Source organism: Silurus aristotelis (assembly GCF_946808225.1).
Source record: "Silurus aristotelis genome assembly, chromosome: 5".
In the NCBI taxonomy this organism is placed as follows: domain Eukaryota; kingdom Metazoa; phylum Chordata; class Actinopteri; order Siluriformes; family Siluridae; genus Silurus; species Silurus aristotelis.
The window spans coordinates 5,521,170-5,545,331 of NC_139578.1; the positions used below are offsets into that span (position 1 = coordinate 5,521,170).

At 37.0% G+C, this 24,162-nt stretch overlaps 1 long non-coding RNA gene across 1 annotated transcript; it reads left to right on the forward strand.

The window, feature by feature from the left end:
* Positions 1-19,705: 19,705 nt before the first annotated feature.
* On the forward strand, positions 19,706-22,512 carry LOC310726393. The gene is made up of 3 exons (XR_014533716.1): positions 19,706-20,799; positions 21,029-21,599; positions 21,638-22,512. It is a non-coding gene; the product is annotated as an uncharacterized lncRNA (long non-coding RNA).
* Positions 22,513-24,162: the final 1,650 nt, after the last annotated feature.

A 24,162-nucleotide genomic window follows, 5' to 3' on the forward strand; every position in this document is an offset into this window, starting at 1 on the left:
CATGATTTGTCATGTCACCTTTGTTGTTCACTTATTGCAATTTTTTTAATTTGTTTTATATAAAAATAAGCTATGATTATGAATATTATAAATCAATAACTGTCAAAACCTTTTTATATATGAAAAAGATTTATGTCCAAATATTATTTTTCATGTGTTTATTGTTTTTTGTGATATTTTGCAATATTTAATGATTTTCTATTAAATTCTAATTATCAAACATCATGTTTTGAAAATATCTAACCCAGCCATTATGGATGCACAAGCCAGTGCACTCTTAGTGCCGGTCCCAAGCCCGGGTAAATGGGGAGGGTTGCGTTAGGAAGGGCATCCAGCGTAAAACGTGCCAAATCAAATATGCGGATCACAAATGAGAATTTCATACCGGATCGGTCGAGGCCCGGGTTAACAACGACCTCCACAGGTATCGTTAGCCGACAGGGTACCGGTGGAAATTGGGCTACTGTTGGCCGAAGGAGGAGAAGGAGAGGAGGAAGACGTCTACAGAGACGGCAGGAAAAGGAGCAGTGTAGGAGAGTAGAGGTTCGGGTTGGTACTTCAAATGTTGGTACTATGATGGGTAAAAGGAGAGAGGTAGCTGATATGATGGAGAGGAGAAAGGTAGATATGTTGTGTGTTCAGGAGACCAAGTGGAAAGGGAGTAAGGCCAGGAACATTGGAGGTGGGTTTAAACTGTTTTATCATGGTGTGGATGGGAGGAGAAATGGTGTAGGGGTGATTCTGAAGGAAGAGTACAGTAAGAGTGTAGTGGAGGTGAAGAGAGTTTCTGATAGGGTGATGATCGTGAAGGTGGAAGTTGAAGGAATGATGATAAATGTCATCAGTGCCTATGCTCCACAAGTGAGCTGTGCGATGGAGGAGAAGGAAAGATTCTGGAGTAAGTTAATCCATAATCCATAATCCATAATGGCTGGGTTTCATTAAAAACCCTTAAAAAGTCCAAATAATTATCGCAAAAAGTCATTCGACAAACAATGGTTTGAAACAAATCTGACTTTCTTTTATAAAACATTTTTTGTTTTTATTAAAATATTACATTTCATATTTATAACCATAATTTTATTGAAAAAACAACTGTTTCATAAAAATATGAGATTGTAAAATGATCAATTTTCATATTTATTAGCAAAATTTTATTAAAAAACATTACAAAGTGCAATACGTAAACGAAAAACTTTTACCTGGCAAACCATGGTCTGACAGAATGATGACGTTTAACATATATATGCAATTAATTAGTAAAATATCGATTTTCATATACTGAAGGATATTTTCATGGAAAACCGTTGAAAATTGCAATAAGTGAACGACAAAGGTTTCGTGATACCTTCATGGTTTGGCAAAAATATTACTTTTTTCATATGAATATGATATAAATTTGTAAAATATGATTTTTTATATACAAAGGTTTAAATTAATTAAAAACTGTAAAAGGCAGATGATCTTTTTAAAATTTATTGTGAAAAATATGACTTTTCATATTAATTAGCATCATTTAGCTAAAAATCAGTGCAAAGATTCAATGCAAAACGTGAAGTCAAACAATGGGTTGAAAAAACAATGACTTTTTAAATAAAAGATGTTTTGTTTTTATGAAAAAAAATAACATTTCCCACTCATAATCATACACAATATATTGTAAAATTATGACTTTTCATATTCATAAGCATCATTTAACTAAAAACTGTTGAAAGTGCAAATAATCATCGCAAAAAGTGAAAGGACAAAAAAACTGACTTTCTTTTAGAAAAAATTTATTGCTTTTTTAAAATATATTCATAACCATAATTTCATTAAAAAAATTGTTAGCTTTTTTTATAAAAATATGAGTTCTTGAGAAGTATCATTTAACTAAAAAATGTTAAAAGTGCAAAGATTCAACACAAAACGTGATGAGAAACAATTGTAATTTCATTAAAAAAATATGAGTTTTTGTGAACATATGAATTTTCATTCTCATTAGGATAATTTCGATCAAAACCTTTTAAAAAATTGCAAAAAGTGCATGAAAAGGTGAAATGACAAAGTATACTTAGACAGAAAAAATTTTAATTGTAAAAATATGAATAATTAAATGAAAAACTGTCAAAAAGTGCAATCCGTGAACGAAAGATTTTCACTTGACAAACCATATTTTGACAATATTACTTTTTACATAACAAAATATGATAGGTATTATGAAAATATGAATTTTTATATTCAGAAGCATATGCTCATTGAAAACCTTTAAAAAAGTAATTTTGGGAAATGTGATATTGGGAAAATATGAATTTTTATATTTATATTTTATATTTATTTGTAAAAAAGTGCAATATTCAAGCAAAAAACTTACATTAAAAAACTATTGTCTAAGAAACATATAACTTTTTTTTAATAAAAATATGAAATTAGTTGGTAAAATATACATAAAAAATGAGTTGTTGTGAAAATATGAATTTTCAGCTTTATAAGTCAGATTTATGTCAATTTAATGTCAAAAACGTTAAAAAGTGCAAGACGAAAAATGTTACATGACAACAGAGGATTGAAAACAATATGACTTTTATTGATAATAATATGATTGTTATCGGGAAAAAAAGAATTTTCATATTCATAAGTAAATTTTCATTAAAAAACGTTCAAATGTTAATAAGTAAATGAAAAATGTTAAATGTTAAAAAGAGATATTTGTTTCAAAAATAAAAAGTATTCATATTCATAAGCATAATTTCATAAATAAACTTAAAAAAATTTATATTACGTAAAATAAACCTAACAAAGCATGTTTTGATAAAAACAAGCAAAATTAGCAAAATTTTATTAAAAAACATTACAAAGTGCAATACGTAAACGAAAAACTTTTACCTGGCAAACCATGGTCTGACAGAATGATGACGTTTAACATATATATGCAATTAATTAGTAAAATATCGATTTTCATATACTGAAGGATATTTTCATGGAAAACCGTTGAAAATTGCAATAAGTGAACGACAAAGGTTTCGTGATACCTTCATGGTTTGGCAAAAATATTACTTTTTTCATATGAATATGATATAAATTTGTAAAATATGATTTTTTATATACAAAGGTTTAAATTAATTAAAAACTGTAAAAGGCAGATGATCTTTTTAAAATTTATTGTGAAAAATATGACTTTTCATATTAATTAGCATCATTTAGCTAAAAATCAGTGCAAAGATTCAATGCAAAACGTGAAGTCAAACAATGGGTTGAAAAAACAATGACTTTTTAAATAAAAGATGTTTTGTTTTTATGAAAAAAAATAACATTTCCCACTCATAATCATACACAATATATTGTAAAATTATGACTTTTCATATTCATAAGCATCATTTAACTAAAAACTGTTGAAAGTGCAAATAATCATCGCAAAAAGTGAAAGGACAAAAAAACTGACTTTCTTTTAGAAAAAATTTATTGCTTTTTTAAAATATATTCATAACCATAATTTCATTAAAAAAATTGTTAGCTTTTTTTATAAAAATATGAGTTCTTGAGAAGTATCATTTAACTAAAAAATGTTAAAAGTGCAAAGATTCAACACAAAACGTGATGAGAAACAATTGTAATTTCATTAAAAAAATATGAGTTTTTGTGAACATATGAATTTTCATTCTCATTAGGATAATTTCGATCAAAACCTTTTAAAAAATTGCAAAAAGTGCATGAAAAGGTGAAATGACAAAGTATACTTAGACAGAAAAAATTTTAATTGTAAAAATATGAATAATTAAATGAAAAACTGTCAAAAAGTGCAATCCGTGAACGAAAGATTTTCACTTGACAAACCATATTTTGACAATATTACTTTTTACATAACAAAATATGATAGGTATTATGAAAATATGAATTTTTATATTCAGAAGCATATGCTCATTGAAAACCTTTAAAAAAGTAATTTTGGGAAATGTGATATTGGGAAAATATGAATTTTTATATTTATATTTTATATTTATTTGTAAAAAAGTGCAATATTCAAGCAAAAAACTTACATTAAAAAACTATTGTCTAAGAAACATATAACTTTTTTTTAATAAAAATATGAAATTAGTTGGTAAAATATACATAAAAAATGAGTTGTTGTGAAAATATGAATTTTCAGCTTTATAAGTCAGATTTATGTCAATTTAATGTCAAAAACGTTAAAAAGTGCAAGACGAAAAATGTTACATGACAACAGAGGATTGAAAACAATATGACTTTTATTGATAATAATATGATTGTTATCGGGAAAAAAAGAATTTTCATATTCATAAGTAAATTTTCATTAAAAAACGTTCAAATGTTAATAAGTAAATGAAAAATGTTAAATGTTAAAAAGAGATATTTGTTTCAAAAATAAAAAGTATTCATATTCATAAGCATAATTTCATAAATAAACTTAAAAAAATTTATATTACGTAAAATAAACCTAACAAAGCATGTTTTGATAAAAACAAGCAAATGTTTCTTAAAAAGATAACAGATATTTTTAAAACATGATTTTTGATAATTATAATTTAATAGAAAAATAATTATATATTGCAAAAAGAACAAAAAAACAATAAACTGACATAAAAAAAAAATTTTGGAAATAATTTTTTTTTTCATAAATATAAAAGTTTTGACAGTTATTGATTTATAATATTCAAAATCATCATTAAATCATAAATTAACCATTAAAAATTGCAATAAGTGAACAACAAAGGTGACGACAAATCATGTTAGGACAAAAATATGCGTTAATGGAGGAAATATGATAGTTATTATGAAAATATACATTTACATATTAATAAATGTAGTTTCATGAAAATGTATATATATATATATATATATATATATATATATATATATATATATATATATATATATATATATATATATATAAACAATACATAAAAAAAACGACCAAAAGATTAAATCTTTCATATAAATATATTATTTATTGTCAAAAAAATTGACTTTTTAATGAAATTAATAGGTAAACCACTTGTAAACTTTTCACAAGTTATTGTGAAATTATGACTTTTTATATTCGTAATAATTATCAACTAAAAACCATTAAAAGTGAAAATATTCATCGCAAAAATTGGACAAACAATAGTTTGAAAGAAATCTGATTTTCTTTTATAAAAAACATATATATATATTGTTTTTATTAAAATATAACATTTTATACTCATAACCATAATTTCACTAAGAAATACAGAAAGGCGTATTCAGTGTGCTCCAGCTCTAGGTCTTCTGAATTATGTTAAGCCTTTTCACCTTTATTTTTGCACGAACGTGGTGGTACGGCTGCGGGTATTCTAGCCCAGGAAGAAAGTGATAACGGCACAACTTTTGCTTCTAAAGTAACACAACTTTTGGCTAAAAGCTTAGCAATTGATTGTTACTTTAATATTCCCTATCCCCCACAGTCAGCTGGAGTGGTAGAGTGAAATAACAGAACCATTAAGGAACGTGTTATTAAAGCCTGCATTGAAACAGGACAAAAATGGACTGTTGTTCTCCCGGCAGTACTCACAGAAATGAGAATGACCCCATCTTCAAATACTAAACTGTCACTTTTTGAAATTCTAATGGGTCAGGGGACGCACTGGCATTTCTTCCTTAGATAACCTGGAAGTGATGGTGGACGACTACGTTTCTGCTTTGGTTAAAAAAATAGAATTCTATTAGTGCTGATGTCTCACTAACTCTTCCTCTGCCCACAGAAAAGCCAACATACCCTTTTGTTCCTAATCAGCAGGTCCTGATACAAAGTCTGAAGCCTACACTGTTAAAAAAAAAATAATTTTTACAGTTAAATGTCTGTATTTTTTTATAGAAATGTACCTTTTTTCAATTTACAACAAAATGCCTGTTGTTTTACATATATTTTCTGTATTTTAACGTTCTGTCATTAAATTTATCAAAAATTCATTGTATTTTTATATTATAGAAATTATCTTTTTTTTTTTTTAAAGAAATTAGCTGTATTTTTACAGAGTAACTTGTATTTTTACAGAATTATGCCTAATATTTACAGATTATTCTTGTAATAATTTAGTCAGTGTTATTACAAAGACAGTTAATCATATGAAGGTTAAAGCGAAGTTATTAATGTCAAATAATAGTATTTTTACATACAGTAAAATTATGCATTATTTATTTTACTACTGTAGTGTCTTAAACGTATAGTATCTTAAATGTGTAATATCTAAAAGCCTTAACTCATATAATTCTACAAATGGTGACAGTCCTGGAAAGGCCAAAGTTAATTACTGAACCATCTGGCCAGATGTTTTCCTTTAAGCCAAATGTATGAAAGGCCCATAGTGCTTATCTTATGAGCCGTGACTGGGAAAATGAGACGGGTGGTCGTCCTTAAATCAGTATAAGCCGAAGTATAGAATATGATCCAGGATGCATGTCCTCTTGGGAAAAGACCTCTGACCCGTTCTCACTGTATGTTAAGATGAATGGTCTGGGAAAGTGAGCGCTGGTACATTTGAGATATATTAAATCTGGACAAAGACAGGTTTTCTCTTTAAGATAAACATTATTGCACAGTAGGCTCATATACATCTGTTATACATTAAGAGGCGGACCCAGAGAATGATCAGAATATATAATGAGTGTGCAGCCATGGATCGGGAGTCAGACTTTGAATCAGAGCGTGCTGACTCCAGGCTTGACCGGAAGGCCTGTAAAGATGCTATATTTCTGTGCTGAATAAAAATCATTATTTACACGAAATAACTGCGTCTACGGAGATTCCTTCCAACCGACAGCTACACTCCATCAAGACGACGAAATACACAACATTTCCTGGCGTCACGAATCCTGGGCGGTTTGCGGCCTTCTCAGCTTCGCGGGTTCTGCTCCAACGACTGCTCCCTGATCTGTCCGGCCGGCTGAAACGGTGAGCGTTTGGGGTTCCGTTAATCTGCTGTTGGGTCGCACCGTTAAAGGCCTGTGTGTGTGGGTTATTGGGTTGTTGAGTGTTGTGTTGTGATTGTCGGTTTGGGTGGCTCTCCGTTCTGAATTTTTTGCACTGCTGGGCAGCGCAAAAGGGGGGATTTGACTGTAATAATGCTTTAAGGAAAATTAAACGTTGAATTACAATAGAAAAGACGTGAAGTAAAAAGTTCAAGAGAAAAAAAAAAGGAACAGGAATAAAGAGAGAAGTGAAGAAAATAAGAGTTGAAGCTAAAGTAAAAAGTAAAAGGTGAATGACTCTGAGAAAGAGTTAAATATGGTAAAAAGTTGAGGAAATAAAGGAAAACAGGAATATAAAGGTTGAAATAAAAAGGGAAAAGTAAGAATAAGGTTTAAAGAGGAAGCCGCAAGATTTGGACAAAAACCCTCAGGGAGGTGACATTTAAGTTAGGCCACAAAACCTGGACATTCACTAGGTGGATTTCAGGTCAGTTCTGGGAACTGGATGATGCAGAATTAAAATTCAATTGAAGTTCCCACTCTGACTAATTAGCTGACGAGCTAGGTGATGATGCAACTGTCATTTGAATTTCTGCATATCAATAAGGTAGCAAAAATTTAATAAAGGAAGGAAATAAAGAGAAAATAGAATAAAGGTGCGGCAAAATAGCATGCTATAAGTTTGTATAACTGAGTCGACTATAGTGTATGTGGAATTTGTGTGTGTGTGTTGAGGAAAACGTGTGTGCGCTTTGAGAAAAAAAAAAAATAAAAAAAAATAAATAAATAAATAATAATAATAATAATAATAATAATAATAATAAGAGAAGATAAGGGGTGTCTCTCCCTTTCTGTGCGCGCGGAACTAAGTGTGTGTTTGTGTTTGCGCGTGTGCGCTCAGCTACGAGTGAAGTCCCTCTTTCTCCGCTGTGGGCGAAACCCCCCCCCTCTCTTCCTCTGCTTTTTTGTCTCTCTGCGTGTGAGGGTCTGCGCTCCGCTGCGGGCGGGCGGGATCCCCTCCCTTTCTCTCTCTCTCTCACTCTCTGGAAAATTTGTGTGTGCGTGACTGATTGCAGTATGTGCTGAGATGTGTGATATAAATATATATATATATATATATATATATATATATATATATATATATATATATATATATATATATATATATATATATACATGAATAAATACATAGGAGAGTTAAGGTGGAAAACAAGGGTTAGTTTCTAGTAACTATAAGGATAATATTTGTCTTCTATTAAGAATAAAACAATGAGCCTCATTACATGAGAGGACTGAATCTGTTAAAACTTATGAGCTTCCTTCGGAAGACCTTTTTCTGTTAAATAACAAAAGACAAGATAAAAACAATGAGCCTTTTTGGGAAAATATTTTATGGCCAAATAAACTTTATGAGCCTCTAAAGAGGACCTAAATACGAAGTCAAAGCCCCTTAATACTGAATGAATAAAGATATCCCTACAGTGAGACAAAACACTCCCCTGTCCAGAATGAATAATATAATTCCCAAAAAAAAAGGACATTTTCAAGTAGAGAAATTAATGAGGGTGTGTGTGTGTGTGTGTGTGTGTGTGTGTATGAGCAACTATTATAATAAAGTGATTATTGTATATGTATATGTATTGTTTGTGAGTAATACTGATTGATGAAAAGTTGGGGTGATTATTAAAGTAAAATAAATTAAAGTTTAAGCAATAATGATGTTTAGAGGTTAAAAGGAGATAAGCAATCTGTAGAGTACAAAATCCTGGCTGTTAATGGATGTTGTGTGTGTGTATGTGGAGCATGTGGTACTAAGACCCTGTCTGTTTTCTCTGTGTGATTTGTGGTACGTGGAACTGCTGTCCAGAACGACACATGAATAGAGGCCCACGACCGGAGCAACATGATCAACGCATGGCTCCTGTTTGATTGAGGCTAGTGCTGTTTTATCCACAAAAATTTTAAGTATTTGGATGTGTATGTGAACATATGTGTGCGTATTCAAAAATATAAATTTTTACTGTGCCGTTTGATCTCTCTACTTGAGAAAGAATGCAGTTTAAAAGGAGACTTGGCAACGGACTGACCAGTCGTGGTATTTAACTAGTTAATTATTTGATTTGTACTCGGTCAAGGGTTGTTGTCGTAAGTTTTACAATTTATCTGTGGGTTTTTTGTTGAAGTTAAATTTAAGTAATATTTAATTTGGTAGTTGGTATCAATTTATGCGTACAAAAGTACAGAAAGTTGTAATAATGTCGAAAATAATAACTCCTGTAGATGTGGTACAGAAGTATAATCCTTTAATTAAGGGCATCATAAAGATGATGGAGAAATGGCATAAGCGATGGCCTGATATTGAACGACCATGGCTTAAAGAGGTAATCCAGACAATGCATGTGCTTATATCAACGTATAAAGCGGAGCAGAAAACCGGTAAGAGAGAGAGAAAAAAAGTATTGATAAAAGACAGATAGAGCTGGGTATTCTCAAGTTATTTGAAAATGAGGGACAGAAGCGGTCAAAGGCTGTTAATGATGAGAGAAATAAGGGTGTGGAGACCATAGCAAAAAGTGTGAAAGAGACAGAAAAGTTGATGGCAGAGATTAATGCACTTTTTTCTCATGTGGATTTAGTAAAGGATCCCCCACCATATGAGAAACAGATAAAGTTTGAGGACATTTATCCTCAGCTCCCAGTAATTAACCAGGAAGGTGGTTACAGTATCAGAGACGATAATGATCGGATAATAGAAACAGGGCAGGCAGATATGACTATAGAAATGTATCCAAGTACCAAAAGTAAGGGAAAAGCAACACGTTTGGGAAACAAAGGGAATCTGAGGGTTAGAAGGACAAAGGTTATGGATGATGGTGATCAGAGTGAAGGCGGAGCATTAGGTGGATATCATCCTGCTGTCAGGCGTATATTATCCAAGGCAGAAAAACAAGGAGATAGAATGAGGGATAGAGAGTTGGTAAGGAATGATAGCTCTACAGATAGTGAGGAAGGAGATAGTGATGAGGATTTGGAGAATAAGAGTGGTTTGAGAGAATTGTATTCAAAGAAATTTAGCCCGGGATTAGAGGAGCGCCGAGATAGTGCCTCAACAGAGATTGAAGGAAGCATGAGTCGACGGCTTTCGCATCTGTTCACCCCTAGGGAGTTGGAGAGGTCATATTCAAAGCAGAAAGGGTCACAGGAGAGAGAGTCTCGGAAAACAGAGAAGCATTACTCTTTACGCTCTAAAGGGAAGGATTGTGATACACTGTGCCCAGTACTAATAAGAGGACAAAATCTAGAGTATAAGCCTTGGCAGAATACAGATATGTCTGACATACTTGAAAAGTTGCCTACTCTACAGAGTGGAGCATACCCTTGGATTTCAAAGCTGGAAGAGATTATGGTGGGAAGACAAATGGCTATAGGAGACATTAAGAGATTATTAGCCAGTCTTCTTGGGGTTCAAGGCATGGAGGAAGTCCTACAGAGGGCAGGAATTAATCGTTATGTGGGAACCGCTGTTAATGATTCAGAATTGTTTTCTGCAAACAGAGGTCGTGTGTGGAGAGCTTTGAGGGATATATTTCCAACGAATGTACATCCCGATAACATTTTTATTGGATCAGGCACAATCTCAGCCATATCAGTTTCAGTATCAATTACCGCAGCCACCATCAGCAGGTCCAGCGATTTCTTATCCACAGCCAGCTCCAGGTCAATTTCAGACCTGGAGAGGTCGAGGTCGCGGAACTTTTGGGAGAGGTAGAGGAGGAAGATTTAATTCAAACTTTCAACAGTCACAGGAAGCATGTTACAATTGTGGACAGATTGGTCATTTCGCCCGTAAGTGCAATAGACAAGGAGAAAATTCCAGAGGAAATTTCAGAGGAATTTTCAGGGGCCAGTTTAGGCCATCTGGACAACTGGTGAACCCGTTTAGGGGCCCAGAACCAGGTTTTTAGGGGTGCCCAGAGAATCCGAGCGGGGGATGTCAGCTGGTAGTATCAGGGCCGGAGATAGATCCAACAATAGTGGTGAAAGTAAACAATAAACCATTAGAAGTAATGGCAGATAGCGGAGCTGCTTTCACCTGTATTCGGCCTGAAGATGCTACACATCTCCCCATGTCTGGTCAATTGATTCGGACAATCGGGTTTGAGGGAATAAAACAGCTGATTCCTCTCACGGAACCAATCGAACTCTGCTATAAAAATCTGAAAACTACAATACCTATATTAGTGTCAGAACATACACCTATTGCACTTTTGGGAAGAGATGCTTTGTGTAGATTGAATTGTACTATAAAATGCACACCTGACGGCTGTCGGGTGGAAGTGCCAAATGACACTGCTTGCGAATTGTTGATAACTAAGGAAACTGAAGCTTCCTCTGTATTCTGGGTTGGAAGTCTTAGTGCTGAATTTTTGCAACCTGCTAAGTTGTGGGAAAAATTTATTATGGCAAATATGCCCAATGTGCAAATTCTCGAGTATCCACTACATTGCACGCTTAAGTATTTTAAGAATACTGCTCAAACAAGCCAAGATGAATGGTTGAGGAGTCAGCCATACCAAGTTCAACTCAGTTCGAGCTGTATCATTTTAGGACCACAAGGAGCAGCTATGAAGGTGCACGTGGATGATTATTTGGAAAAGGAATTTGATATTAAGAACAGTGTTCCACATGTGACTTTGTTGGTAGCTGAGGAGTATGATCAGAAGCATGTAGGAGAAATGATGGCAGAAGCAGGGAAAGCCGTTTTTGTGCCGTTAACAGAGAATTTAACCATATGGAAGAGTGAAGATCAACGATTTATTAAGATCATGATCTCTGCTCAAGGTTTGGGACAGCCACAAACTGTGCGGCTGACACATGAGTCAATTTGTAATGTCAAAATAGACTCAGACCCCATGAGAGAGGAGATGTTGAAGCAAGTCCCAGAAAGTCTGTGGTCTCAACATAGCACGGATATAGGACTTGTGAAGTCAGCACAACCAGTGAAACTGGAACTTAGACCAGGAGTTAAACCCCCGTGGAGAAATCAATATCCACTGAAAGAAGAGGCAATAAGAAGGATTGGATCACAAATTGAGGGACTTTTAAAAGCCGATGTTTTGAAAATAACTCAAAATCCACAGAGTAATACACCGTTGCTACCTTTGCGGAAACCTGATCATTCTTATCGTTTGGTACATGATTTAAGAGCAGTAAATGACATAGCAGCGGATTTTCCGGCAGATGTACCGGATCCACATACTTTATTAGCTCAAATTCCGCCTGATGCAACACATTTTACAGTTTTAGATTTGTGTGGTGCATTTTTCAGTGTCCCACTCAGTACTGAAAGTCAGGGATTGTTTGGGTTTACGTACAATGGACAGAGTTATGAATACAGAAGATTGCCACAAGGGTTTAAGCATAGTCCTCATATTTTCAACAAAGTATTGAAGGATGATTTGACAGGGATAGATCAGGTATTGAAAAGTACTGTTGTTCAATACGTGGATGATATTATTATTTGTTCACCAGATAAGAAAACATGTCACAAGGACTCAATTAAATTGCTACAGATACTGGCTGAGAAGGGACATAAGGCCTCTCAGAAAAAGCTACAGTATTGTCAAGAGAAGGTAGTTTATTTGGGTCAGACAATAATGCAGGGACACAGAAGCATCTCCGGCAACCAGGTAGAAGCCATCCGTAAGGCCCCAAAGCCTAGGACTGTCAGAGAGTTGATGACATTTCTTGGTATTGGTGGTTATTCCTCAGCATGGGTAGAAGATTATGCTAGTTTAACAGGGCCTTTGAGAGCTATGATTAAAGACACTGGCAATGCTCAGCTTCATTGTAATCTTACCTGGACGCAGGATGGCCTTTTGTCATTTGAAACGATTAAACAGAGACTGCAGGAGGCTCCAGCGTTAGCACTTCCTGACTACACAAATAATTTTTTGTTGTATGTATCTACTTCAACCGGAGGTAAATATGCATGTGCAGTTCTTTGTCAGCCAACAGGTATTGGGACAAGCCCCCAACCCATTTCTTATTATTCCACCGCATATTCAGAAGTAGAGCTAGGGCTACCATGGTGTTATCGTACAATGGTAGGGGTCTATTTGATGTACGATAAAGCTTCATCTGTCACTATGGGTTACCCAGTAACAATCCTTACCCATCATAGCCTTAGAAATCTCTTGAATTATGGTAAATACACATTAACTATGCCTAGACTCAGAGATTACTATAGACTCCTAGAGCAGGAAGATGTTACTCTAGTGAGATGTGCTACAGTGAACCCAGTTGAAACTTTGCCAACTCTAGAAGATGGCGAACCCCATGACTGTGTACAAGAAGCAGAAAAATATTCAAGGCTTAGTTCAGATCTGCAAACCCTCCCGCTGCGTGAGTCAGATTTGGAGTACTGGACTGATGGGTCCTGCTATCGGGTGGGGGATAAATTGAGTGCTGGCTACGCAGTGGTAAGAGCACAAGGAGCAGGGTTTGTAGTAGAAAAGGCTGAAGTTATACCACAGCCTGCATCTGCTCAGCTTGCTGAACTTGTGGGGCTAACTGAAGCATGTCTGCTAGCCGAAGGCAAGTGAGTGACAATATATACCGATTCTGCGTATGCGCATAATGTGTGCCACTTGTTTGGAGCTGTATGGAAGAACCGAGGGTTTAAGAAGACAGATGGTTCTCCAATACAACATCATGCTCAAATAATGAAGCTGTTACATGCTATGATAAGACCTAAGGAAATAGCAATAGCTAAGTGTGCAGCACATAGGATGGATATGTCAAGGGTCACTCAAGGGAATAAGGTGGCTGATGAAGCTGCTAAGGCTGTCACAGGAGCGGACAAATTGGGTAAAGTGTTTCTGATTACTCATGGAGTGGATTTGGAAGACAAAATTACCATTAGAGATGTGATTTTAATGCAGGAAGCAGCTCCCGCCATGGATAAACAGTTGTGGCTAGATCGAGGTGCTACTCAGGATTCTGCTGGTCTCTGGAGAAATCATGAGGGACTGATAATAGCACCTCCAGATTTGTTAGGTCTGTTGATTCAGGAAGCACATGGGTTAGCTCATGTGGCAAGGGGGGAAGTTAGAAGGAAAATCATGAAGGAATATGGTTTTTGGGCACCCTGTTTACTTGAACAGATCGATTATGTCATAGGTAGGTGCGTTATCTGTTTGAAAAGTAACGTTCGAAGGTGTGTGCCAGTTCCTCCTGGGCACATTCCCACTCCGAGGGGTCCTATGCGCGAATTAGTTGTGGATTTTGTTGATATGATAAGACCAGTTGAAGGGAAAAGGTATATGTTGGTCGTCGTGGATAGGTTTTCTCGTTGGCCTGAGGCCTGTCCAACTAAGCGAAAGGATGCTCAGTCTGTTGCCAAGTTTTTGTGTAGAGAGGTTATAAGCAGGTGGGGACTTCCGGATCGAATATCCTCAGATAACGGTAAAGAATTTGTGGATAAAACAGTCAAATTAATCTTACAAAAGTTGGGAATTAAACAGCGTCTTGGAGCAGTGTACCACCCACAAAGTCAAGGAATGTGTGAAAGAATGAATGGTGTTTTAAAGAATCGCATTGTTAAGATCTGTCAGCATACGGGTTTAAATTGGGTAGCAGCGCTTCCGTTGGCACTGATTGCGTGTCGATCAAGTGAGCTGCGTGATTTGCATATGACACCTCATGAGTTGCTAACGGGAAGACGGATGCCGACTCCTTGTTTGCGTACCAGTGGGAAAGGTCCAAGTCTAGCACTTTTGGAAGACGAAATGCGAACTTATGTAACATATATGGTCAGCTTACATAAAAAGATATCCACATATGTTTTTGACAGGCAGAGGAAAGACGAGGCGCAGCAGAAACTTGATGAGCAAAAGAGCACCACAGTGCAACCCGGAGACAAGGTGTTTGTGAAAGTGTTTAGAAGAAAGTTGTATAACGAACGTCGGGAAGGACCATTTGAAGTGGTCCGCAGTACTGGAACAGCGGTCCAGGTCAAAGGGTCTCCAACGTGGTATCATTTATCACATTGTGTTAAAGCACCAAAAGAGGAGATAACGTGTTCCCAGAGTCAGGATGTTGAAGGTTCAAGAGAATTGGAAGAAGGTATGGGTGAGCATGCAGCAGGAGAAGAGATGCATGACAATAACCAGAGTCAAATCCCAGAAGGGGAGATTGTCCGTGATATGGGCAATGGTGATGATGATGATGTGTACGCTTTTGATGATGCCAGAAATGACAGTACAGTTAACGGACAGGAAAGAACATTTGGGGACATTGATTTCCAGCAGGTTCCCGAATCAGCAGAGCCTGTGGCGGTGGAGAGAAATGCGTCACAGGTTAAGAAGGACTGTAACTCAACTGCAGGAGAATCAAGAGAGACAGCTGACAGAAGGAGTCCGAGACCGGCTTGGAGAAGGGTTAGACCAAAACGATACGAGAACTAGAGCCCATGTGGCTATAGTTCCTCAGCAGATCGCTACAACACCCTCTCCTCCGAAGGTTGTTATCAGAGCTAAGTTAGGGAAAGCGGTTGTTCTTCCTTGTCAATGTGGAAGATGGAATGTTGGTAGTACTAATCCTCCTAAGTGGAGGAATAATCGTGGTGAAGATGTGTTGTTGACAGGACCTGAATTTGAAAGTGTGCCTCGCGATCAAAGAAAATATTTTTTGTACAATGACATGAAGTTGGTGAAGATGCAGACGGATTGTTCACTAGTTTTGCGTAATGCTACATGGGAAGATGCAGGTGAATATGTGTGCACTTATTTAGAACCAGCATTTAAATTTGTGCCAATTCTTAATTATTGGGAGGATGATTATGTAACGCGTAAAGTGACACTTGTGATAAAAGGTTTGGAACCTAGTGGAAATGTCGTGGATATTACAAAGGTTCAAGATCAATCTAATGCAATGACTACTCCGAGAATGAATAATTCTCAAACGGAGCTTGTTACAGTAGTGCTGGGTACAACTAAGAATGTTGATACATCAACCCAGACTACTACTTTGTCACAGATAAAGCTTGTCACTACAGCTCTGGATACAACTACGAGTGTTATTACATTAACCCAGACTACTCCTACTTTATCTACAATTGTAAAAGAGTATAATGATACAATAGTGCCAATACCTTTGATGCCTGTGAAGTTTGTAAACGTAACACAGGCGCAGGACATAGTGACCTTAGAGTCGACAGAAGTGTTAAATATGACTCAGGAACCCATGTTAAAAACAAAGCCTACAGTAAATGGTAGTGAAGAGACCTTTGAAGCCGGGAAACAGATGTGGAATGAGCATGTTGTAGCCTCAGCTGAGATAACTCAGGAAAATATATCAGATACAATGAGTGACTATTTTAATTCTACTCAAGTTCGTATTTTGCAAAAGAGAGACAGTGACTGGAAAGCATATGGTTTCGATTCATCGGTGTTACAGATTGCTGACCCCTGGGCAAGTAGGAACTTATGGTTCCAGCAGATAACTCATTCTGTTAGATCAGTTAGAAATTTGAATTGTCCATGTGTGGTGAAAGTTTCATCACCAGGCACATGGCCTTCAATTTTAGAAACGGTGCCAGAACCACTAACTATTAGGTGTCAGTCCTTTGCATTATCATGGTTGTTGTTTCAGCAGCAGGCATCGACGGATATAATAATGGCTTTGTCAAGTAGTCTGTTTAGGCCTAAATATGATTGTTCATGGTTGAAAGAATTACCTTATGTGAATCTACTGGATCAACATGAAAATATATTAACAGCAGTCCCTGAGCCGATGGAAGTGACACCTGTGAAAGCTGCTAGTTGTTTCTGTTCAAATGAAACGTATACTGGTTCGGGGATGTTTATGGGAGTATCTGATTGTGACAGCTATTTGATTAATTTGGGCCAACATGATAATAAAAATATTAGTAAGTTGTATGAAGTAAAGTTTTGTGCACCACATCAGAAATATAGTAAAACTTTGATGGTAAGGAATCAAGATTTGCCTGGAAATGTGACAATAGGAAATTTTAGAGATATTTGGTGGGTTTGTGGTGATAAGGCATATATATTTCTGCCTTACGGATGGATAGGATGCTGTTACATGGCAAAACTGAAGCTCCCATATGAGGTTTTTACAGTACAGAAGGGAGACGGTCCTGATACAAATCAGTCAAATGTTGTTTCTGCTAATAGGAGGAAAAGAGCATTGGCACAGTTCCATAATTTGGAGTCATACCATTGGAGAATAAGCCTAGGAGAAAAGTGGGGTATAGGACTGTTCCCATGGTATGGTGTGACATTTTTAGCTGATCATATTGATAACATCACTTATACATTACAGGGTTTCGCCAATGAGACAATAAGGGGATTTGATTTTCTGTCTAATACTCAAAGAAGTCACAGATTGACCCTGCTAAAGCATGACATGGCGTTAGATTATATATTGGCCAAGCAAGGTGGCCTATGTGTGGCTTTGAACTTAACTGGTGACGCATGTTACACCTTGATCCCAGATTCTTTTGATAATATGACTAGTGTTATAGAGGCATTGCGAAACATACGAGACGCCTTCGGTCCAGCTGAAGGAGCCGGAGGGTCTGCTAATTCTTGGCTGCAAGACAAATTAGGTCCGTTGGGTGCAGTCCTAGTACAGATTTTTATGGCAGTTGTCGTATCGTTGTGTGTGATGTTTTGCTTTTGCACGCTGTTGCTGACCTTTGCGAAAGCAATGATATTGCGATGGGTTGGAGTTGTGATGCCTGGGGACGGTACCCAGATGGCGCTGCTGCGAGCAGCAGATGAACATGGAATGGAATTAGATGGTGAACTGATGGAGAAGTATCCGTTTTGATATTAGTTCTTATTGTGATTCTTCATGTTATTTGGCTATAGGCTTACTTTTTAATAGTTTCCCCCTATACTGTGTTCGGGTGAAAGGGGGGAATGGAATGTGATATGATTCATTTGTTGCCTGAGAAGACGATACTGGTTGGTTTTTTTTCTTTTCTTCTCTCCAAGGAAACAATATTGGGGGAGATTTGAAGGCTCGGAACAAGGAATGCTGTGATTCTACACATCGGCGACCCCATACTGAGAATCAACGCAGCCGCGGATGGACATTTTCCCCATACACATATATATGTTTATTATAGGATTTTATGTGTTACAGTATATCCAGTGACATTGATAGAAAATGTTTATACTAGTAGTAATCATAGTAAGTCATGATAGTTTTTAAGTTTCTTCTGATACATAACCAATGCATATGTATTACTTCTTGGTAAAATCTTGATTGGGCTGGAGTACAATTTGTGGCCACCTGGGGCAGAGGGGCCGTGAAAGCAGTTTTCCTGTCTTGATTGTTTGAAGGATATCTAAGGAGAAACGGCTGCCTGACAGGTTTTTTCTCTCTCACACTCCATAAATTCATTATATTGTTAAGGTTCTGTGACAGAATGTATTATTACTATTTCTGTAACCAATGATGAACATGTATGCTATATTTTTTTGTTTATCGTGGGATTATTGATCCCCCGAAGGGGGGAAATATGTAGTGTCTTAAACGTATAGTATCTTAAATGTGTAATATCTAAAAGCCTTAACTCATATAATTCTACAAATGGTGACAGTCCTGGAAAGGCCAAAGTTAATTACTGAACCATCTGGCCAGATGTTTTCCTTTAAGCCAAATGTATGAAAGGCCCATAGTGCTTATCTTATGAGCCGTGACTGGGAAAATGAGACGGGTGGTCGTCCTTAAATCAGTATAAGCCGAAGTATAGAATATGATCCAGGATGCATGTCCTCTTGGGAAAAGACCTCTGACCCGTTCTCACTGTATGTTAAGATGAATGGTCTGGGAAAGTGAGCGCTGGTACATTTGAGATATATTAAATCTGGACAAAGACAGGTTTTCTCTTTAAGATAAACATTATTGCACAGTAGGCTCATATACATCTGTTATACATTAAGAGGCAGACCCAGAGAATGATCAGAATATATAATGAGTGTGCAGCCATGGATCGGGAGTCAGACTTTGAATCAGAGCGTGCTGACTCCAGGCTTGACCGGAAGGCCTGTAAAGATGCTATATTTCTGTGCTGAATAAAAATCATTATTTACACGAAATAACTGCGTCTACGGAGATTCCTTCCAACCGACAGCTACACTCCATCAAGACGACGAAATACACAACACTACTCTTTTAAACTTGTCTTACAAATAAATACTCCTATTAACAATTATTTGGCATTATATTATTTTCCCATAGGTCCTAACTACATCTATCATTCATAAAGACATGATTTGTCTGTTTTTCACCCTAAATTATTATAAATTAAAATGTGGTATTTGCCCATGTCCCAGTAAACAAAATTCTAATTAAATATAATACAATATAATGTTTAAAAAAATTACACAGAATTCAAATCTGAAATACTACAAACTTTTTTTTTTATTATTAAAAATAAGGCATTGGTAAGTATGGAAGTATGGAAAGTTTAAATTTTTTATATTTTAAATTACATGTTAACATTTTTAAACAGTAAGAACTCAAAATAATTAGCTTCTTTAAAAAAAATCAAATAAATAAAAGCAATAAAATAAAATAAAATAAAAACCTGCAACCTCCACTTGAAAACATCAATAGTGCCAACCAACAAAACACTTTTTGGATTCCTTGCACGGGTTCTCCTAGTCTCCTAGTAGGCCGTAAGGTGAAGCCGTCTTTCCCATATATGGGGCACTAAATTATTTTCATTCCAATAAAAAGAACTATTGGTTTTGAGCGAGAAAATAAAAGTTATCCATGTATAATCCTGCAGCTTTTTTTTTATTTTATTAGTGTTTAAAGTCGGCAATAGTTCCTTCATCGCGTAATCATATTTTGATCATGAGTGATTCGGCTTCACGTCACGTGTAGGAAGCACAACCAATAAAGGTGGCCGCTTTTGGAACGATGAATCCAAGATGTCTGCGCCCTTGTTGTCAACATCGAGTAGCGAAGAAGAGGAAATTACGGTCAGACCTCATTCTAAACTCCGTAAAAAGGATGATAAACAATGCTATATGCATCTCGCGTCCATAAAGAAAGATGAAACGAAGGATTTTACACACACACGATGGGATACATACATACATAAATAGCGTCAAACGGTGGCTTGGTTTGCATGGTGAGAATTAGAGAATAGCAGAAACATACAAACATTGTCTAGAAATTACATTGGAAAATGTTCCCGAAGACTCTGGGTTTAATTCCATTTGCTACAAGCTACTAGCAGGCCCGTCATGGACCTAAGTTTCTTTTTAGGACATTCAGTTGTTGAGGTACTACTACTCGATGACACAGACTGGTCTTCAAGACACGTCATACAGCATCCTGAAATTCAAGACACATCAAACAGCATCCTGAAATTCAAGACACGTCATACATCATCCTGAAATTCAAGACACGTCATACATCATCCTGAAATTTAAGACACGTCATACATCATCCTGAAATTCAAGACACGTCATACATCATCCTGAAATTCAAGACACGTCATACAGCATCCTGAAATTCAAGACACGTCATACAGCATCCTGAAATTCAAGACACGTCATACAGCATCCTGAAATTCAAGACACGTCATACAGCATCCTGAAATTCAAGATGCTCACAAAGACCAGTCTGTGTCATCGAGTAGTAGTACCTCAACAACTGAATGTCCTAAAAAGAAACTTAGGTCCATGACGGGCCTGCCAGTAGCTTGTGCAGGTCCTGTGCTTCCTGCCTTGTGCATCATTTGTAAGAAAATGGACAAGTACATTACTGTGGCAGGCAAACGACAGAAGGACCATCTTTCACAGGCAGAAACGTTGTGTGCAGGTGGGTATACACAAACACACACACACACACACACACACACACACACACACACAAAAGTCTTAACTTTAAAGTTTTATGCTATATGCTGGATACCATGGCTAAATTGAAATTACAATTACATAATTTATGTAATGTTACTCAATATTGTTTAACGGTTAACCGTTTTTATATAATGGTTTTTATTTACAATCTCGTTTTGTAATGTATAATATATAATATTTATTTACAGGCCAGTTGCTGAAAGCTGCCGAGATGAAGAAAGACACCTGCATTCTTGTGCATATTCAAGACAAAGTCTGCGTCTCTCTGGAGGTGCGATACCACAAGTCCTGTTACAGAGAGTACACCAGGTTCTTGACGAAGTTTACTGCAACAGTTACTGGGACCTCAGAAGAACAGTGACCTCAGATGGCGCTATTCTCTTTGATGGTATGGCGGTCATTCAAACCCTTCGGCCCATACCAAATACCTTTGGAGAGCTCGCCAACACCATACTGCAGTACATAGTCAAGCTTGCTTTGAAGCACAACTGTACACGGATAGACTTTGTGATTGACCAGTATCCGGAAATCAGTATTAAAAATCTAGAATGTTCACGTAAGCTGCTGGTGGTACACAACAGGTGAAAATTTATGGATGTGATCAGAAGACACCAACACAATGGAAAAAAGTTATTATCAGATGGAACAAACAAAGAGGCACTGGCAGAATTCTTCTATCTTGCGTGGCGAGATGCTGGTCTTACCACTGTGGGCAAGGACTTAAGCTTGTACATCGCACATGGAGACCTGTGTCTCCATGTAATTGACCAGTATGTGACTGGTCAATCACATCAAAGTGGTGTGACTGTAATGCACCGTATACAAACTCTCAGTGCTGCTGAAGATCTGACATGTGATGATGAGGAATGTGACACCAGGTTGTTTTTACATGCACAACATGCTGCCAATGAACATCAAACTGTAGTCATCAAGAGCCCTGATACTGATGTGGCAGTGATTGCTTTAAGTCTGCAGCCAGATTTACCATGTAGGTTTCAAAGGGGTTGGCAACAAAACGAGGATCATTGATTTGGCTAAGGTGTCATCAGCTCTTGGCACCAGTGTGTGTTTGGCACATCCATACCTTTTCAGGTTGTGACTCTACAAGTTCCTTTTATGGCAAAGGCAAAAGAAAGGCATTTTCAGTTGCTTGTGAGAAAGAGGAATACCTGAATGCATTTACAAATCTGGGTAAAAGTTTTAACCTGGACCAGTCTACCTTTGACATACTTTGCAAATATGTGTGCCACCTCTATGGCCAGTCATCTCCCGAAAATGTGAATGATGCATGATACAAAGCATTCTGCATGGCATCATCGGCTTTGCCAGAACTATCCATGCCCCCGACAAGTGATGTCCTGCACCAACATTGCAAAAGGGCAAACTACCAAGCAGCCATAATGAGACATTCTCTGAAAGGTGTAATGTGTGCTTCACCCATTGGCAATGGATGGCACCTCGAGGATGGGGAGTTAACAGTAAATGTAAAACTGGAAGATGTTCCTGTATGTACTGATTTTTGTCGGTGCCAAAATTGTGCCAATGTTTCAAAGGAAACGGAGGAAAGAGCTAAATGGGATGATGGCTCTGATGATGATACTTATGAGTAAAGATGTGCTGTGCATTAACTTAAGCTTATTTTTAGTTGTAATGAATCTGTTGTGGAATTGTTCATTTTTGGCATTATTCATAATTAATGGTGGGGGGGGGTCGCATTTTGAGTGATTTTAGAAAACTCGGGACAAAGTGTGCTGCTTGTTTATGTTTCTGTGATTACATAGTGCCTACTGAAAAATTTGATGTATAATACATCACAGTTTTGCTAAAATTGCAATGTGTTTGTTTAATTTTGCCATATTTTATGGTCTACATTCACACTTCAGTCTTTAATGCACCAATACCCTTCTCAAATGTTATACAGTGGGTACGGAAAGTATTCAGACCCCCTTAAATTTTTCACTCTTTGTTATATTGCAGCCATTTGCTAAAATCATTTAAGTTCATTCTTCTTCCTCATGAATGTACACACAGCTCCCCATATTGAAAGAAAAACACAGAATTGTTGACATTGTTGCAGATTTATTAAAAAAGATAAACTGAAATATCACATGGTCCTAAGTATTCAGACCCTTTGCTGTGACACTCATATATTTAACTCAGGTGCTTTCCATTTTTTCTGATCATCCTTGAGATGGTTCTACACCTTCATTTGAGTCCAGCTGTGTTTGATTATACTGATTGGACTTGATTAGGAAAGCCACACACCTGTCTATATAAGACCTTCCAGATCACAATGCACAATGCAGTCTATATAAGACCTTCCAGATCACAATGCATGTCAGAGCAAATGAGAATCATGAGGTCAAAGGAACTGCCTGAGGAGCTCAGAGACAGAATAGTGGCAAGGCACAGATCTGGCCAAGGTAACAAAAAGATTTCTGCTGCACTTAAGGTTCCTAAGAGCACAGTGGCCTCCATAATCCTCAAATGGAAGACGTTTGGGACGACCAGAACCCTTCCTAGAGCTGGCCGTCCGGCCAAACTGAGCTATCAGGGGAGAAGAGCCTTGGTGAGAGAGGTAAAGAAGAACCCAAAGATCACTGTGGCTGAGCTCCAGAGATGCAGTCAGGAGATGGGAGAAAGTTGTAGAAAGTCAACCATCACTGCAGCCCTCCACCAGTCGGGGCTTTATGGCAGAGTGGCCCGACGGAAGCCTCTCCTCAGTGTAAGACACATGAAAGCCCGCATGGAGTTTGCTAAAAAAACACCTGAAGGACTCCAAGATGGTGAGAAATAAGATTCTCTGGTCTGATGAGACCAAAATATAACTTGTTGGCGTTAATTCTAAGCGGTATGTGTGGAGAAAACCAGGCACTGCTCATCACCTGTCCAATACAGTCCCAACAGTGAAGCATGGTGGTGGCAGCATCATGCTGTGGGGGTGTTTTTCAGCTGCAGGGACAGGACGACTGGTTGCAATCAAGGGAAAGATAAATGCGGCCAAGTACAGGGATATCCTGGACAAAAACCTTCTCCAGAGTGCTCTGGACCTCAGACTGGGCCGAAGGTTTACCTTCCAACAAGACAATGACCCTAAGCACACAGCTAAAATAACGAAGGAGTGGCTTCACAACAACTCCGTGACTGTTCTTGAATGGCCCAGCCAGAGCCCTGACTTAAACCCAATTGAGCATCTCTGGAGAGACCTAAAAATGGCTGTCCACCAACGTTTACCATCCAACCTGACAAAACTGGAGAGGACCTGCAAGGAGGAATGGCAGAGGATCCCCAAATCCAGGTGTGAAAGACTTGTTGCATCTTT